The sequence below is a fragment of the Aedes aegypti genome, chromosome 2 (assembly GCF_002204515.2).
Source record: "Aedes aegypti strain LVP_AGWG chromosome 2, AaegL5.0 Primary Assembly, whole genome shotgun sequence".
Classification (NCBI taxonomy): Eukaryota; Metazoa; Arthropoda; class Insecta; order Diptera; family Culicidae; genus Aedes; species Aedes aegypti.
Genome location: NC_035108.1, coordinates 365,895,353 through 365,902,255, shown reverse-complemented (window position 1 = coordinate 365,902,255; position 6,903 = coordinate 365,895,353).

The following is a 6,903-nucleotide window of genomic DNA, read 5'->3' as shown; positions in this document are numbered from 1 at the left end:
GCTTACTCTTACGTACTGTGTACTGTCATGTCGCGCTTACTTTTATTTTTTAAAATGTACTGTCATACTATACAAAAATTCATTCTACCTGTGCAAAATTGAGTGTGGTCCCAAAGAACCGAGTCACAACCAATGAATTAAACTTTTCCAATTCACCTGAGGTGGCCAAGAGTACTCCCCTTGCCGAATCGAGTGCACAGTTACTGATGAAACAAACCAATTTAAAAATGGCACAACAAGAGAAAATTAAAACAAACAGAGGAAAAACTCTCCACAGCTCTACAGTGTACAGTGCGGGTTCAGCTGAACTGCATCCTGCACAAACAAGCAATAAATGAATTGGAAGTACCTTTTTCTTCTGGAGAAGTGCAATTTGCACCACCAGAACGACACGATGCCGAAATTTCCCCAATAATTAAATCAATAATTACGACATAGTTTGCTGTGTTATTGAGTCGTTAATTTTATTTGCACTTCACAAGTTACCTACCAATCGAAAGCTTGGCCACATGGTTGGCCACTCAGGTCGATTGGGGGAAAACATTCCAAATGGTGTTGTTTCGCCTAGTGGGAAAATGCTTTTTACTTGAAAATTTATATTTTATTTGAGTTTTGTTTTAATACCAGGTCGAAGTTACCAGAGTCCAACTCATGCTTAACGCTTCTGGTCTTGAATTTTAGCTTTGATCACGAATATTATAATAGGATATCATTTTCTTAAAATCAAATGGCTTAAACGATATAACAGGCCTTGCCAAAACGGTAATGGGAAATACAAAAGAAAAAAGATAATGAAACGTCACGAAGGCACAACTGATGGTTTGGTCACATTCCATAGACATAATCAAATATGTCAAAGTGGGATAACATTATTAAACACATGCCTATTAAGCTGGTCAATCAACAATATGTGCTGCTAATAACTGCCTTCCACCTGCTAAACGTTTTTGAAAAATGTACCTAACCCAAACTCTAAAAGTGATTAATAATCACAGCTTGTGGCTGCCGTGCCATCCAATCAATAAATTTAAACAGTCAATAATGCCACCGATGTCACCGATTGCTGCTAATCCAGCTCAGAGTAATACCCTTTCGATATGGCAGTTATGTTAATAACCATTTATCGACATAGATCCCCTCTCCACCTCACTGTTCTGTAATGGTGGACATTTTAGTTTGTACCAAAATTGGCGGAAAATTCAATTGCACCTAATTAATAAATGTGATACCATGCTCTCTCCCTCTAAGCGGAAAATTTCCACCGAAGCTGATCGAGCGATACCATTGAGCTGAGCTTATAATTTTCATTGGAATCAAACACGGTGGCAGCATATACCGTACTGCCAATAATGTACCCTCACTACTAGGTTTGACAAAGAATCGGAATGGCATACTGCGCTAATGGAACAAACCGAAACACTTATTGCAGTCAGCTGGTGTAAAAACGATTCCAATCCTTATTCAGGTCATTCAAGCGATGAAATTAATGTTCGAACCCTGGCAAAACAGCTACGGTTGATTGCTCTGAATATGCTATGGTGCCGTCCAAAAATTACGTAACGCTCTCGGGAGAGGAGGCGAGTAGTGGGTGCTAGCGCTACGACTCATACAATAATTAGATATTTTTTTCCTACAAAAAGCGTTATGGAAGAGGGGAGGTGTTAAAAATAGTGAATTTATGGGTTAGTAATTAATGGACGCTCCACTATTCCACTTTACAGTGTGAATTGAAAACGGTTAGACAAGCTTCATACTGCAAAGCTACTAGATAGTAAATATTCACGTTGAAATAAAGGTTTTTACAGCAAAAGACATTTTTACCTACCTTGATGGCTACAGCGTCACGTCCTTACCGGGCGTATTGTAAGCCTGTCTCTATCTCTACCTGCAACCATGTGCTTCGTTTTGATAGAATTAATTGTCAGGCCTACCCTCGCGGTCATCGGTGAGGCCTCTTCAGAGGCATTAAGGCCTCCTCCACTGACCTGTGATTGATTCCAATAAGATCGATATCGTCCGCAAAGCCAAGGAGCATTTGTGACCGTGTGCCTTTTCTCTTCACGCCAGATCTACTAATAGTACCCTCGAGTGCAATGGTGAACAGTAAATTCGAAAGTGCGTCTTACTGCTTCAATCCTTCTAACGTCACGGCCGAGGTTGACACATCGTCTGCGATCCGAACACTTGATTTCGAATCGTCCAGCGTAACACGTATCAGTCTAATTAGTTTCGCCGAGGAACCATGTTCAGACATTATCTGCCACAACTCATTTATTTTCACTGAGTAGTACGCTGCCTTGGAATTAATAAACAGATGGTAAGTCTTCGGCAAGGTAAACATCTGGTCCGTTGTCGAGCGACCCTCACGAAAACGTCCTTCCCAACAGCCCTACAGTTCTTCAGCTTGCCTTTTTTAACCTCTCCTATGGTTGGTTGCATAAAATCTCCGAATATCGTTCCGGATCATTCTACCTTACGTTTCAACTACCACACATTCTTCAAACTGCCTTTTCATTCTGCGATGGATTCGCTTTTCTTCGTCCCTGTACCGCTCTTTGTTCTGTCGGGTACTGGCCCCAAGCATACGGCTTCTGGCTACATTATTCATGTCTGTCACTCTCTGGCACTCTTCATCGAACCAGTCGTTTCGTCTTCGTCGTTGACCAGTGCCAATCACTTCCCGCGCGATTGTTGTCACAGCTTCGTGGATAGGGTTCCACAGGCTGTCGAAATCTCCAGCAACGTTGATTCTTCCCAACTGCTTGTTTAGCTGCTGGCGGTACTGTGCAGCTACCCCATCAGTCGACAAGCTTTGGAAATTCAAGCGCAGCTTTCTGTTTGTTCTGTAACTCGTGACGCTGGATAACTACACCCAAATTTGAGCTACAACGAGATAATGATCCGAGCCGATATTGGAGCCTTGGAAGGTCCTGACATCTGAAAAATGTCGTCCATCAACCGGTGCGTGATCTATTTGGTAGCAGGCATCGCCACTCGGGTGTCGTTAGGTGTGTTTGCGAATATTCTTTCGTACGCAGGCCATTATCATTGGTAACTGAATGGAGGTTATCCGTTCCAATAACGTATCGGAAGAAATCTACTTCAAATATCTGCGCATTTGCGTCGCCGATGACTAACTTGACAGCTTGTTTTGGGCACTTATCGTTCGTTGGCGCATATATGCTGATCAGGCTGTAGTTGAAGAGCTTGCCCTTCATTCTCAACACACAGATTTGGTCGCTTACCGGTTTCCACCGAATAATTCGCTTCATCTGCTTCCCAATCACTATGAAGCCAACTCCTCGTTCTGTCGCCGCCACTTCAGTAGATGTGGTACTGTGTTGGCGATGGGATCCACCCCTAGGAATTCACGTTCTCTGGTCTTTGGCAAGCGTATTCCCTGGATAACTGCCACGTTCACGCCGACATTACGCTGTTCACGAGTCAACACGCGCGGTTTCATTCAAAGTTTACCGCTAGTGCATGACGGCTCACCATAGTAGCATGTCCGAAAGAACTTGAAACTTTGAGAACCAGAGCTACATGTCCAAAGCCCTGATAAAGGTGGATGGTTGTGATGGCTATGACCGCGGTCATCATGTAAAGAGAACAGACAGACAATGCTGTATCGTGTCAGCGTCGAGGAGGCAGCCCCTCTAGCACGATGAGTCGCACAGATGGATCGGCAAAAAGCTTGGAACCCACCATTCCACCGTGTCCCGCGTTGTGAAGATGTTCCAAGATACGTAAAACATCGAGCGGAGCGCTGGAAGCGGCAGAAAACCGGAAACGGAATATCCAGAGAAGGTACGGTAGAGAAGGCAGTACTTTAAGAATAAACCTTGACACCCGAGACGTGGCCAAAAAGGTCAATTCGTCGAAGTGGTTCGTCCAGCAGACCATAAAACGGGCTGGGCTACGTGTTTTAAGGTCAGGAAGTCGCCAAACTGAACTGACAAGCAAAATACGGTGACCAAATTGCGCGTGCGGAAGTTGTACCGTGGTTGGTCAAGCCAGGCTGGCTCGTCATGGACGACGAGACATCAAGGCGGACACCGAACAAATCCCCGGCTTCGAGTTGTTTTGTCGGTACGTCCCGCATGGAGGTTCCGAAAAAGTTCCAGAAGAGAAATATGGACAAATTCGCGAAGAAGTACCTGTTGTGGCAGGCGATCTGCGAGCGCGGATGGTACAGCAAGCAACCGTCACCAAAAACGGGCAGATTTGTCGAGAGGAATGCTTGCAGAAGCGCTTGCTGCCCTTCCTCCGCTCTCACCGTGGTCCCACGCTGTTCTGGCCGGATCTCGCTTCGTGCCATTATGCCAAGCCTGTAATGGATTGGTACGAAGCGAAGGGCGTTTATGTGGTCCCGAAGGAGGCGAACCTGCCAATTATCCCGGAACTTCATCCGATCGGAAAGTTTTGGGCGATAATCAAGAAGTAGTTGAAGAAAAGCGGAAACACATTCAAAACCGATGAAGCTTTGAAGAAAAACTTGGAGAAATTGTGTAAGAAAGATGAACAAAGCCTCGCCCAAGATCTCATGAGCAGTGTTAAGAGAAATGTACGAGCATTGGGGGAGGACATTAGATAAGTAATTTATGTCAAAATATAACTAATATATAGTTATTTAATCTCTGAACATTTGAGAAGTATCCGATATAAAATGAATTCTTGGTGATGAATTTTGTGTGTCTCATTTTTTCCGAGTCCATTTTTTAGCTGTTCAATAGCAAACTTGGAAAGAGCTTCTTCTCGAAGCTGTGAAGATGTTCACAGTTGAGTGCTTATTGAGCATGAATGCTATTTGAGATGAACTTTAGAACATGAATGGAACTTTGACTCTCAATCGTGTGAGTTTAATGTCTGTATGTCTGTGGTATCCGTTTTTGCATTTTGCTTAATTCAATGCGCATCAAATGTTGCAAATGTTAACTTATAATACCCACATAAACCAAAAGCCCTTTGATTGAAAGCTATATCATGTTGTCAAAGTGAAATGTGAGGGATACAATGAATTGGTCAGATGAAGTTAAGTATCTAGGAAAATAAATGTAACATTTGGACAGAAAGCAAGAAAAACAGCTGCTACTTCTCAGGAACCAACATTACGAACATTATATCCAGGAAAACCATTCGTGATTCGACTACAATTACAATTCAAAATGTTTCTTTTGAACCTGAAACTCAATAAACATTGTGACCCGTGTCAACCAGTGAACCCGGGCACGTGGGTGACTCCAAACCAGTGTGACAATCGATACTTCAAAGGAAAATATTTCATCAACCACCACCCACCGGAATCTCCTTTCCTTCTTCAATAAACCTAAAAGCCCGTTCAAATGAGGGGTGTCATTTTGGTGACGTTTTTCAATAAAACATAGCACTGCCGAGAAATTGAATTTTATCAATTCAATAAACTAGGGACCATGGCAGCATCGAACGGGCCCCTCTGGAGGGTCAACTTTGACGAAATCATCCCATCCATTGCAGTGTTTCTCTTGGTTTTGGCGAGAGGCATCGCATAGGACAAGTTTCGTTCTAATTAATTCCAAACCAAGCCAGATGACGATGGCGCACAGAAGATGACAAGCTGAACGACTATGGGATCCACGAGACCACAAAAGAAAGTCCGACCACATCATGACCGGATGTTATCTTTCGCAACATCATCGTCGTAGGAAGCCGAGGAAAAGCAAGCATGTGGTACTAGGGTGGCCCTTTTATATGTGAGAAAAATCAAGCCTTGAAAATTCCCCATTTTTTTCATTTGAACCTTTAGGAACCGTTGTGAAAATTTAAGCTGATTCTGTGAGCTCTAAGGAACTAAGGCTAAACTAGCTTGAAGTTTGTATGGAGAAAATGACAGGTCAAATTTTCATAGTAGCTTCTGGAGCTTTAAATTAACAAGTTTGGAGAATGTACCTTAAGATTTTCGTTGTTTGATCATTATAGGCCATCCTTGTGTGGTCAGTACGGTGGGGCGACATCTGCTCCGAACCTTCTGAATTAATCATCAACTTTCCGAAAGCTGATCAGCGACAACGTTTCCGTCCTGACGGTCGAACCTGACAGTAGCTCATCCCCAGCCAGTTGCGAACGGTTAGCCTCAAGTGGCTCAAGTGAGCCTGAATGGATCAGATTTTGGATCTTGGGTAGTGGTGTAATTTAGTGTGAAAGCGAGGCGAATGGAAATCCGAAGAAAGGGGTTACAGGATGTGGGAGGAGATAAACTAAGCGATGTGTCTTGGCATAAATATATCATCTACTAAATGGCGCTGTAGCTATAAACTGATTGAACATTTACTACTTTAACTAATGACAAACAGTGCGAAATATTTGACGAAGAATTGAAGAGGGACAAACATTTGGGTGAGATGCATAATTTTTTTTTATTGCCAAAAATCTGTCAATCAAACACTTTTCTCACTGTATCGTTAAGACATAATTTTCTAGCTCATAGGTAACAACTCAACAAGTGCAATCTCTTTGCCATGTAACTATGATGTTTACTTTGTAGTAAGACAACAATGGAGAAAAACGTAGAAACCTTGCGTTTCGTCGCAATGATGCATGGATAATGTCTATGTACCCAACCATCCGTCTGATGTTGTGTTCTATAAGCTTATAACTTGAACGTTCATCGTTTCTGCCCGTCGTGCGTTATGCAAAGGACTTGACAAGCAACACAAGACTAGATTATTGGATTACAAAGTGCTCGTTTCCATGATACATTCTCATGCCTTGCCGGGAACAGGCACTTGAACCAATATGTGCACACAAGGATCGTCAGCAGTTCTAAAGCTGGCAGCGCGCAACGTGGTGTATGTACCCTCATCAAATCATGCTAATGCTGAAAATTAATATCCAATTTTGCCAATACTTTATACCGTCATCTACTCG